This window comes from Uloborus diversus, chromosome 8 (genome assembly GCF_026930045.1).
Source record: "Uloborus diversus isolate 005 chromosome 8, Udiv.v.3.1, whole genome shotgun sequence".
Lineage (NCBI taxonomy): Eukaryota > Metazoa > Arthropoda > Arachnida > Araneae > Uloboridae > Uloborus > Uloborus diversus.
The window spans coordinates 115,051,370-115,064,581 of record NC_072738.1 but is presented as its reverse complement, the minus strand read 5'-3'; positions in this window follow the sequence as shown (position 1 = coordinate 115,064,581).

The following is a 13,212-nucleotide window of genomic DNA, read 5'->3' as shown; positions in this document are numbered from 1 at the left end:
TTTTATAGCTTATGGTGCTGGCTACTGACGAAAAATAGACCCAAGGTCTAAAAATTGTTTCTTTTAGCCGAAAAACTGGTTTTAAAGAACCAGAATAAGGTTTTCGGTCAAACTTATAACTTTAATTTGCGCTACGACCGACAGAGCTGAGTAGCTTGATCGGCAGAGCGTTCTCTTCGTAACCAGGAGATTACGTGTTCGGGCCTACGTCCGGACAATCTGCAACAAAAAAATTAGAGAAATATCGCGCATTACATGAACACTGAATTAAATGAATAACAACTGTGAGGGAATAGAATAAATGAGAAGGAAATGCTCCTTGCTGATATGAAAACATTCAGTGATTTTGTGCTAAATTACTTCGAAATTGCACGTGTTTTTTTTTTTTTTTTTTTTTAAGCCTTGGCTCTGGAAAGAAAATTAAAGCATAATGTAAGCGAAAATATAAGTAACAGGTTTAAGATTTCAGACTACAATAGAATTGTTTTTTGTTCAGAAAAATAATAATAAATCGTGTATTCAAATATATATTCTTCTAATGAGTTTTTGACTCTTTGTACAAATAAATAAAATACTACCTCAATTTGAAGGGTAAAATATATATTTTTTCTCCTTTTTGCTAAAAAACAAATAGCTTATCACATTTTTACTACATTCGAAAAGCTACGCTTAAAAAAGAGCACAGTTCAATTTATTTTGTATTTTAACCGTGCCGTTAAATGATGAACACGTGCTGCCATCTAAGTTATAACGGTTTAAGCAGCCTGCGATAACAAATTGTAAAAATTTTCAAAAAAAAAAACATTTTTCTTCAATATCTTATCTTATATATTAATCCCCTCTCATTTTAAAACTTATCAGGCTGTCCAATGACGAAAAAAAGACTTACGGTCGAAAATTCAAGTTTTCGAAATCGCCTCTTGCTGTTTCAAAACCTTGATGCTGCCTGTAGTTCTTATGCATTTTTTAAAGCAAAGTTCTAATGCAGTTTTCCATTTTTTACGTCGCTTTCGGCAAAAAAAAAAAAAAAAAAAAGCCTTTGTGTGTGTTCATATTTTAATAAAGCTTAACAGCACTGGACTTAGTTGTTCGGTTTAATTGATAAGTTTTTTTCGGTAGAGCGTTCGGCTATAAACTATCTGAACTTCGGGCAAGCTTGGGCTGTCCGACATAATATCAAATTTATATTAGTACTACGCATTACATGTGCTCATAACATACACACCCAATAAAATAAATGCAGTGGGAATGCTACTTGGTGTTTCGACTCCTTTATGCAGGCTACAGTTATCATTCGGATAAGTTGATTGTTAATCGAACTGTGTTCTTTGACTACATCCAGACCACTCAACATAATGTAAGCATAAAAAAGTATTAGATTTACCTAAAGAAATCCTTTTTGCGCAGAAAAACATTTTTATTGTATGCTAAAATGTAGATGTTTCTAATAGCAGTGTTCGACCTTTTGTACAAATGAAAAAATACTACGCCCGATTAAAACTACGAGTTTCACTCAGTAAACTTTTAATTTTTTATTCGCGCGAATACGATATAAAGCATTAAAAGTATTATCAACTTCATTGGCAAGAAATTATTTTCTACTCCTCTGCTTTCTGCTGAAAAAAAAAAAAATACATTTTGTCTACGTTCGAAAAATTACACTTAAGATCGGACTCAGTTCAACTGGTTTTGGTTTTGAATTTTAAGTGTTCGATTAAAAGAGAAACATGTGAGGGCATTTAAGCCGTAACGGTTAAAGCAACCTTCTATGTGAAATAGTTCAAAATTCAAAGATAAAAACACTTATTTTCAATCAAATTTATTACTTCTCTAGAATGTTTGTTTCAATCGCTACGTGAGATCTTCGTCATTCTTTAATCAAATTCCATGCTTTGCGAATAATTTTTATTCGTATCATGCTGGTTAATGACAAAACACAGATGCATGATCTTATTATTATTATTTTTCTTGGCAAAAAGCTTTTTTTGCTGCTTTTTACTACGCATTCCTTCAATGAATAGCTTTCGAAAAGGAAGGCGCAATTGCTAGGTTTGTTGGGGTGTCGGGCTGTTAGTCAGAATGGCGCCAATTCGAATACGTGCCAATAAATATCTCTTTAATGTTTCTTTTTTTCCCGTCAGATGCTGACATGTGCAGGACTGTATTTGCCACAACCTGTTTTTTCACATGCATAATTATTGCTTTTTCACGAGTCACCACTCAGCCACACTTTTAATGACATTTATGTTTGCATTGAAAATATGTACGATTAAAAGCGGAGCTATGATCAAATTATCACAACGTTGTATTTAACGAGGTTTTGTTACTGATGTCTTTAAATTACATTCCTTCTCTTCTGCGCTTACTTTTTTTTCGGTTCTTCTTCATAATGTTCTTCCTTTGAAATTCTTAAAGAGCGAAATGCCTTATGAAACGATTTGAAGCACAGTGCGGAGTTCCGCACGGGTCGACTAGTTATACTATAATTTAAAGTTATAATTGTAATTTTCCTGCATAAGTTAATAAAACTTTGGAAAAAAAACCAGGAATGGTCATAAAAAGAATCAAAAAATTTTGCAAAAAACAATGTGTTGCATGTCTTTTTTTAAATTTTATTTTTAATACATTTTTTTTTAATTTTTAATGTTTATTTCCGTATTTATTTATTTTGTTCCTTTCAATAAGAAAAAAATGTTTCGACATGAAAGATTAAGAAGTCTCGTCATATTTATTTGATGACCACTGCCAGTCTGACAAACCAGCTGCTAAGGATCCGTGCTATATCGTATGCAATCATATACACGCAGAAAACAGAACTTCTAATGACTAACTTATGCGGTAAATTTAAATTATCAAATTATCTAAGAAGAAACCAAGCATCCAAACTATAAGTTTTCTAATAAATAAATTATTCAACTCTTCAAAGCTCTTTTAAGCAATTTGAATAATCAAGCTATTTAGTCTTTTGAAACATCGATCTATTTCATTTCTGACATTCACTATCTAGGCTAGAGTGATCATCTGGGAGGCGTTACTCCATTTACACTTCTCTTCAAAATGAGTTTCAGCGTTAGGTTGTGCATTACACGGTTGATGTCGCCTCCGTTATGCCTTCAAGTTCCATACGTCGCCTATCAACATATTTCTCAAGATCTGGAGGGCTATTTCTTTGTCCGCTTGAATTCATTTTCCGCCACGGCGGACTTCTAGGTCGTACGAAGCAATGTTTTGGAAGTTATCGGAATAACGGCACGTGATCTAAATCAGTGCTTTGCATTATCTTCCGCTCCCAAGATTTAGGAGAGAATGTAGAGATTAGATGGAGCAGGTTGAAGGATTATAAATAATGAAAAAAGTACAGGAAAATAAATGAGTTTCAAAACTCGGGAGTCAATTTACGAAGCTAGTTTTTAAAGGACGCAAGATCTGTTTTTGACAGTAAAATGCATCTTGTCAATAAAAAAAAATGACAGACAAACCTGTTTTTGTGCGGTGGATAGGAACCCATAAAAAATTGCATAAAAAATCATTCAAAACTTCACGAGTAGCCATAAAAAATAATTTTCGCAGCACAATTATTATTATTATTTTCATGCAGTGAACAGGGAAAGCATAAAAAAAGTCTCTCTCAGAAAATAACCCAAAAAACTTAGGCAATAACTAGGAATTGCTTCTTTAAAGGAAGTCAAAATAAACCAAGTGATGATAATTTAGTTAAATCGTCAGGCAAAATTTCCCGAAAAAAGAAAATTTTGGGAGGTCACAGCGGCTTTCCATTGAGGTGCCCCTGTGGTCACTCGAAGGTACTAACTCACAGTAATTATAAATAACTTCGTCAGTTGGTCCCATTCTAATTGAAATTTTCATATACCGCACAAAAAATATAAAATTAATTTAAATTCTGAAATTTTGAATTCAAATTATGTTTTTCGTAATCACGAGTTGCGACAGGATCCTACTCATGGAGTGATTGTTTCTAGAAACAGCTCCTGTATTTCCAAGCCTGCCCCTCTCTTGGGCGGTTAAGTGTGTACAGTTGTGTACGTGTGTGTGTAGGCTTGTGAGTGCGTACGTAAACTTGTGTGACTGCACGTTGGCGTGTATGTGCGTGAGTGCGTATGTGTGTGAGCGTGCGTGTGTGTAGGACACATGGACGCCACCGACCAGGAGAAGCAAATTCCGGGGGACCGTGCTCAGGAAAGGAAGAGTCGCTCCTGTAGAGGACGGTGGGGTTGAAAAAGAAACCAAATATCAAAGACGGTCAAACAAAAACAGTTAACAATCGTGATTGCTCAAAAAAATAAAAAATCCAAAAGATCGCACAGAAAAAAAGGACCGCAGAAAAACAGGTTTGAGTTTAACGTCACAAATCATTACAATTTTTACGTTATGTTATGATTACGGTATTTGTATTGGAACTTATGGCTGTCTCTTAATAATTTTCATAGGTATTATAGTGAACTAAGGATTAATTTGTAGCAAAAAAAAAAAAAAGTAAGAGCGTTATACTGTTCAGAGTAATAAACCTTTAGCTTCAGGTTTCATACTTTAACACTGTTTAATAAAATTAATCATCGATATAGTATTAGTTATTTAGTAAATTTATTAAAAGATACACATAGAGCGTGAAATTACAAAATATAATAGTAATGGGGAAAACATTTCAATTTAACCTATACATTTGTTGAATAAATTTAAAGAATTGATTAGATGAAAATCTATTCTTTCACAGAAGTAAAATAATTCTTTTAACACGAGAAAAATGGACTGTAATGTTTTGATTGCTCATAAATTTTAACTAAAGAGATTAAAAACTTATTTTTAACAGCGTCTTTAAAGATACAAAAACGCCATAGAAAAATCCTTTTAGTGTTTTGCAAATAAAGCATTAAACAAAAAGGGAAAAAAAATCTTATGAAAAGTACACATGGTTAAAGATAATTAATTGTACTCTTTTATACTAAAAAAGAAGTGACCTCATTGCGGCAGAGCTATATTTAATGTTAAAATAACTTCGTAAAAATGTAACTGTCAAAAAAAGGTCAATATTTAAGGGGCAAAGAGTTTGAAAATGCAAATATTGAACTTGTTTGCTCTAGTAATTAAACATATTTGAAAATCTTTAATAGATAATTTCGTTCAAATTGACCACGACTTAAACATTATTTTGATAATTAAAATTATATAAAATGAAGAGAAACAGAAGAAATCGATTTTCTTTCACAGTGAAAAATATTTATTTCATTTATAAAAAATCAAAAACCTAAAAATAACTGTACAGAAAGAAACCAATTAAGTGAGTTTAAATATGGTGTTTTAGTCGTATTTTTTTTAAAAAGCAATCTTGATTAGTTTATTTCCATTGTTAGTTTTTCCATTGTTTTATTGAGATAAAAGACGAAACCTTAAATTAAAAAAGTTATTATATTGTAACACTAGCTTTTATTCGTGGCTTTTCTAGCGTTACTGCTGGAAGCATTAGCGAAGTAAGGTTTAATTTATTTAATTTAAATAGTTGGTCGAGACAAATAGTGATTACATAGTTACAAAAAAAAAAAAAAACTACACGTTAAAAATCTTGAATACGTGTTGGTGATAAAATTAATTTCCATAATTTAATTATTTACATAAAATTCGTTTTAATTTTAAATATTTTGAAAAAAAATCTAATTTTAAAAAATTAATGCATGAAAATGCGTACTTTTTATCCATTTTTCATATATTGAACATCAATTAGTTTACATAATAGCTGCATCACCCGGCTTTGCACAGTCTACCTCGAAAATAAATGTTATGTCAAGTGACACATGTACAACAATCAGGCTTGAACAAATTTTTAAAAAATCGGCAAAATTTTGCTGCACATTGCGGAAAATAATCAAAAAGTCAACATTTGAAATCCCCCGATTACAGGAAAAGCCTTTAAAACCATAGCCGGAATTTTATTTGTTCATATTCGAAAAAGTGGCAACAGATCTTTCTTCTCAGTGATTTTCTTCACGATACAAATTTTAATAAAAGCATTGTTACGGAAAGTTGATATGAAGCACTGAATAATAATTTAAATGGAGGAAAGCCTTTGAAAAATAGGGATTTTATGTCGAAAGGGGAGTTTGATGGTCCGTTCACTGTCGTTTGGGAAAGTAACTTGGACATACATGCATAGATTCATAGATACCATATGCTCAGCTTTTAATGATATACACTGTAAAAAAATTCCGAAACGTTACTGGGTATTTCCGTGTTACGTTTCGGAATTTTAATGATTTTTATCCATTTCCTGGAAAAATCAAGTATCCGTGTCAAAAAGTTTCCTGAATTGCTACAAGTCGCACGAATGCAGACTTTTCACTGTTCTGAAAAATATTTTTAGCTCCCAGTTTAAAGATTAACTGAACGTATTTATAAAGTGCATCCACTTCGCTTCAACTACGGCCTGTCCATGCTAAATAAGCTCCCAAAGAAAGCGAATAAGTGTGGACTACTTTGCATTGCAAGAATTGCAGGCGGGTAAAATTATCGTCATTTACTTGCAATTCTGGCTTAGCTTTGGCCATGTTTGCAATAATGCTCTTGGAACTTCCTTGATAAATCAGGGAGATGCCGAGCTATTTTAGTTTACTCTAAAGTTCCACAGACACGACTGGCTGGAACGGGAAGATTTCTGAATTTTTCAGGAAGGTTACTGAATTTTACCAGAAAACGTTCCTGTTTTTTTGCAAGTTCTGTTACTGGCAGAAATTGGGCATATCAGCTGCCCATTATTTTCCAGGAACGTTTCTGAATCGTTTTTACAGTGTAAGATTGATGCTTTTATACCTGTGAGAAATCGCGTTTAGTGATTTTTCACTGCGAGCAATAATTAGTGGTACGTGAATTGTTTATTACATAAAATATTATTTTCGGTCAATTTGGCAAAACCCGAAACTTTAATCGTGTAACTCTAGCTCCGCAACAATGAAAAATCTGATCCAAATTGGTTAAACTTAAGCTGAAAATATATGGAGTTTTTTTATACAGATTAGATATGGATTTCAAATTTTGAGAATGATTTGCAGGCAATACTAGTGTAAACGTGCGCATAATATTTAATAGTAATACTGCACGTTGTGAAAAAATGCTTCAGGCACTATTCCTGTTAGTTCTTGTGCAAACTGGCACCTTCTGATTCAGGGGGTCATTTTACATAAGAATTAGCAAGAAGGGTGCTCGGAGGCTTTATTTTTTTTTACTTTATTTATTTATTATTTTTGTTTTTTATTGAGCAGTGTAATTACTTGTAGATCAATAATTTTTAAATATAAATTAAACTACGCAGTTTTACTTTTAGTTCAATGAGCTGCATAACAAAGTCAAAGGAAAAATAGCGAGTACTTAATTCAATTTTAGATTTTTTTTTCCAACGGAAATATTTAGCGGCAAATTAAGAACTAACTGTAGTGCTTTTGGATACAATTAATGTTAAAATTTAAATATTTTACTGTATTACTTATATGCCTATTCGCTGTCTTAGTGTTCTACTTTAAGTATTATGGAACATGCCATTTGTCGACTGAAACGCCATCTTGAATAGTGCGGCGCATGCGTGTGATTTGATATCATAATATTAGCGGAGCTGTGAACATATTATTGTTTTCGTCTACGTAATTTTCCCGTATCCGATATTAAGAGGAATATATTTCTTGCTCTTATGATACTTTATTGCATTCTTCTACATTTTGCTGCTTAGCCTAATAATTAAAGCATTGGACAAACAAATTAGATTAATAAAAAAAACACCCCAAAGCCAGGAATCCTATTTGAAAATTCTGGCATATTTAAATTTTTAAGCTATTCCACACCATTTTATTTGAGACTACAAATAAACAGTTACACGCCGCGTTTTAAGTTTAGAGAATTCCTCAAATTCACTTTAACTGTTTATCCAAGTTAATTGTTGACTGTGTCAACATTTTCTGCGTTTAACTAATTACAGAAATGTTTATCAAAGAAATTGGAGCAGAGCTGAGGATTTAATTAGGTAAATTCATAGGAAAGAAAAACCAATATTAACATTTTATAGCTTTAGTAAAATGTTACAAAATTTTATTTAGTATGTCAAAGATTTTACTTTCCGTCTTAAAAGTAACATGTTATCTTACAATATACAAATAGATACATAGCTATCGACTTTGATTTGTTACAGTAATTTTCATTTTAAAATTAGCTTTATTGTTTATATCTTTTGGGAGGATGTACTTTTAATACTACTTTTACGTACTTCTACGGCTACTTTTACGCCTTTTTCGTCTATTCTTGATCTTCTTTTATTTTATGCTTTTTTGTAAATAGTATTTTTATGGGAGGAATTGGAGGCTGTCATTACTTTAATCTCAACTCTTTCTCTCAGTGTTTTACTCTCATAGATAAACTATTGTTATTACACTAGCATCTTCCTTCAATCTTTTTGCAATTTGACTAGGTTTAAAAAATACATCAATATTTGAAAAGCGCCAACTTATTAAAAAGTCTGATAGTTTGCATTACACATTCAAATACGTTCCATCTTTTGAGAAAAATGCCTTCGATTACAGAGTAATGGCAGCAGTAACACTACTGAAATACTGAATTTTAACTGCTAGAGTTAAACTGAAAAACTCAACTTTCATGGTATTCAGTGTATTCAGTTTCTCACTGTTGATTTAAATTTTCTTTCTGATTCAAATCTTCAAAAATATATTTTAGTTTAGTACTAAATTTCATTTAAATAAAAATATTTCGTTTGATAATGTGTTGCGTAACTTTTCAAATTACACTAACATAATTTCATTAAAATATTGTTACAAATTCTGTAAATATTAGTTATTTTTGTGATTAATTTCTCGTAATCTAGCTAAATTTCGCGTTTATTAAATTATCTGTCATCTAAAATTATTGTAGCAACGTAACCGGTAAATAGTTTCTTGTAATGAATATACAGCCCCCGTACATTCGGCTGAAGTATACGATCCCCGTATTCTTTTTTTTTTATTGATAAAATTTGTGAATGAAATAAGAAAGTGTAGAATGTGTAGCATTTTCTGGAATAGTTGAGAGGTCTCTTTCGGTGTGTATAAAAGCCGTTACGCAGGATAAAAAGTTTAGTTTCAATTGAGAATTTGTACTGAGAGTGTATTAACTCTGTTTATTGCGAGGCATTTCGCTGTATTGTTTTTCGTATTTGGGAGTAAATGCGTGTATAACCGTTGAGTTTACGGTGTTGTGTGATATTTGCTTAATTGCTGATGATTAATTTAGCAGTTGTTGACGATCTTTCCTGTACATAGTGTAAATAAATTTCCTCTATTTTTAATCAAGAACTGTGTCGTCCTTTCAAGAAAGTTGGAAGTCGCACCGGATCCGTTACAGTATGCTTATGAATGAAATTCAGTGTCATTTTCGTTTTTAGTGAATAAATATGTTTAATATCCCCAGCAAAAGCACATAATTAGCTTTCTACTTAACTTATTCTACTACTATTCTACTATTCTACTACCATTTTTTCTACTTTTACTTTAAAAGCGGATCTCTATACTAATATTATAAAGACAGAGGGCTGATTTTTGAAGGTTAGGAGTTAAAATGTTGGAGATAAAATCTCCGAAACCATTGCAACTATTGGAAAAAAAAATTTCGCTACATGAAAAATGCATTCCTACTGAGTGTCATAGGCTATAAATTATGCACATATGTACTTATACTTTTTTTAAACCAATAGTTTGTCTTCGCCACCAGTTTAAGTTTCGTACCGTTTCATTGTTAAAAACATAAAAACAATCTCCAGTTGTCCCGTACATGCAGTGACCGAACAGTCAAAGATTTTCTTTGAATTGAATGCTGGGTGTTGGAAACATGTAAAAGACATTAAAATTACGCTGTCGCCATACGAATCGTCTAAACCTTCACATGTATTTGAAACTGTAGAGAAAGGTATATAGCATTCTATTATCTTTAAAAATTGCGAACCATTGAGAGTCGCAAAGTGTTTATGCATCAAACTTTGTATAAACGAATTATTATAACAGAGTTAGGCAATATTAATCCGTGTTTCCAAAAGTTGTAATTTTGCATGCATTTCAACCTATTCTTTGAGGTTTTCTCATCTATACAAATATTATAAAATGAGAGTATTTATTTTGTATGTTTATATGTTCCGTGTAATCTCCTAAACCACTAAACCTATTTGAAAAATTCCTTCACTACATGAAAGGTGCACTTTTGATGAGTGCCATAAGTTATAAATAATAGATATATGTCTTTATATGATTTTTTAAGACTAATAAGTTATCTTTGCTACCAGTACGTTTGTATTGTTTTTATCTTATATGCGTATAAACAAATTCTGATTAAAATTTTGTGTCTGGTAAAAAGACCTCTTCGATCGATATACTGAAGAAGAGAAAAGGAATAACGTTGTCAGCTTTTAAGAACCACCAAAAGCTTTATCTGAATGTAAGGCCATGCTTCTTAAAGTTGCAATTTTACATTACTTTAGGTATTATATGCATACGAAAATCAAAATAAAAAACATGCTAGTGAATTCACATAATTTGTATTTAGTTGAGAAAATTATTAGGTCTAAGAGTAGTTGCACATAGTTTCTGTTTATTTACAGTTAAGAGTTAAAACATTAACGAACAAAGAACATTCAATGCGAAAGAAATTGCCAAAAAAGAAGAAAAAAGAAATAAAAATGATTTGGAGAATTATTCTTGACCGTATCTTTGATGACCGTATCTAAGCGTATGAAACGAAATAATAACTTTCAAATATCTCATCCAAAAGAAATTGCAAAAACAAAAAAGCAAGTTTTTCCGACGAAAAAGAGTACAAGAGGTTGAATGGCATCCCGGGATTGATAAAAACTCACTTCTTAATAGAATATATCTTATTCATCCTACTTGCTAATCGGATTTTGTTCATTTCAGAATTCTTTTTTTTTAATTTTCGCAGATCTTTGAACTTTTAGAGGAATATACCCTTTGAAGCTAACCTTACTTGATTCATACAACTTTCAAACTCCGATCCTGAGTTCAGGGATTTTTTCTTACAATTTTACTATAGAACAAACTTTTTGACCTTTTTGCTTTATGGGAAACATTTAAAAGATATCTCTGTGACGACACATTATAAGGAGAGTGCAACAAGAGTCAACGGGGGAGTTTTGTTTGCCAGCGCCAGAGAGAATCATCGAAAACGATTCTGTAACATGATTACCAAACTACGCAACCAAATTAGTAACCGATCAGCGTCTCGCCTTTGATACCAGAACGTAAAGCAATGTTTAGCGGCATATCAGGTGGAACTGAAAAAAGTTTAATAAATTTACCACTGGCCAAGATCAACAAGCGCACTAAGGTGCAAGGTTTTTTTTTTTTTTTCTACTCAATTGCATCAATTTTCCTTACTCATCACGATAGATTTAAACTATGTTGAATGTCTCCCTTTATAAACACTCCGTACATTTTAGAAGAAAAAAAAATGGTCCACGTGCAAAGCGTATTCAAGAGGTCAGCCCCACAACGCAGGACGAATGTTCGATGAGTCACTGTTCAAATATAGAAACCATGAGTAGAACTCCAAAAGAATTAAATGGTTAAGACTACATTATGAGAGGTGTCATTGTGCATTTGCCGTTGGCTTTAATCATGTGTTCCTTTTTATCAAGTGTTTTTTTTTTTTTTGTGTGTGTGTGGTTCTCTAGATAAACGCTTGCAGATATACTTCAAGCGTGTTTAAAGTCATATCCTTTTAGGAACTCTGTACGATATCTGTATGTTAAGAACGCTTTTAAAAACCCATATTTATTCTATTAAAATTATAGGCATTATTGCAATACCTTCGTTGCGAAATTTTAATTTGTTCTATGTATACAACGGGAATGGACCCCCAAGTAAAATCAATATGGAATAGTATGATTTAAAGTAGTATTTTTACTGGACTAGCAGCAGGTCAATCACTTCATATTCCGCGAATTCCCATGTTTCTTGCACATTTCCATTTCCAATATAAGTAATTGCAATTTCCAATAAAAATTTCTTTTGTCATCGCCATCATCAAAACTTAAGGTCAAAAATGCATAAGTACGAAGCAGTACGACGTTACATTTGGGAAGATTATACTGTTCCCGGGGAAGAAAAGGTTGATCTGTCGTGATTAGGAAATGAAGTGAATCAATTTCTTTTAAAACCTCATACACACGGAAGAAAAAATGTTGTATGCCATAATAATTTAAAACGAAAAAATATGCATAATATTTATTAAATACAGATAATCTTTCATATGGGGCAGACCATTAGTTATTTATAAACACGCTCAGTCAACAGTTAAACCGGTAGCTAAAAATGTTTTTACAACAGTGAAAAGTTGGCATTCGTGTAACTTGCAGCAATTTAGGAAACTTTTTTGCAAATATACTTGATTTTACCAGGCAAAGGACGAAAGCCCATGAAATCTTGAAACGTTTACACCGATAATATCAGTGACGTTTTGGAATTTTTTTTCAGTCAAATAGCAAAGTCAGTTAGCAAGTTAACACACAGTTATATGAATCATAGCAAAGTAACAAAAAAAATATTTTACAATATTGATCAATCAAATATCTGCAATCAGAGCGAAACCACTGTTGTTTGTTCTTTATTCGTTTGTCCAAATGAATCACCAAAGCCGTTTTCGACGGACTCTACTAGGAAGTAAAGAAGGATAAATAAAATATTTATTTATTTGTTTATTAAAAGTATTGCACACTACAGAAAGAATCCAGTTACAGTTGCAATTATAATATAAAAAAAGCAATTAAAACAAACTATATATTTAAAGTATTAAAACATAGACTTAAAATTGTAAAATGACAAGTTAAAATATCTAAACGATGACAATGAATGTTAAAAAGTTTGTAAAATTTAAAAAGACAAAAATTATCAACATAGTTTCGTCTGGTAAAAAATTTTTTAAAAGAAGAACGACTCCTAAGAGTCCTACTTGGGACAGTAAGTTGTATTGAATTGACATTTGAGTGATGAACAGCATTCTTTAGCTATTTGTCTGACATTTAACAGTTAACATTCAGCAGTTGCCATTCAACAATAAGTAATAATCTGGAATCCTGTATCACGTGCCTTAAATAATTATGTATATGAGATTATTTATTCAAGATGATTCAGAAAGCATACTTTTAATGAAAAAGCGAAGTCA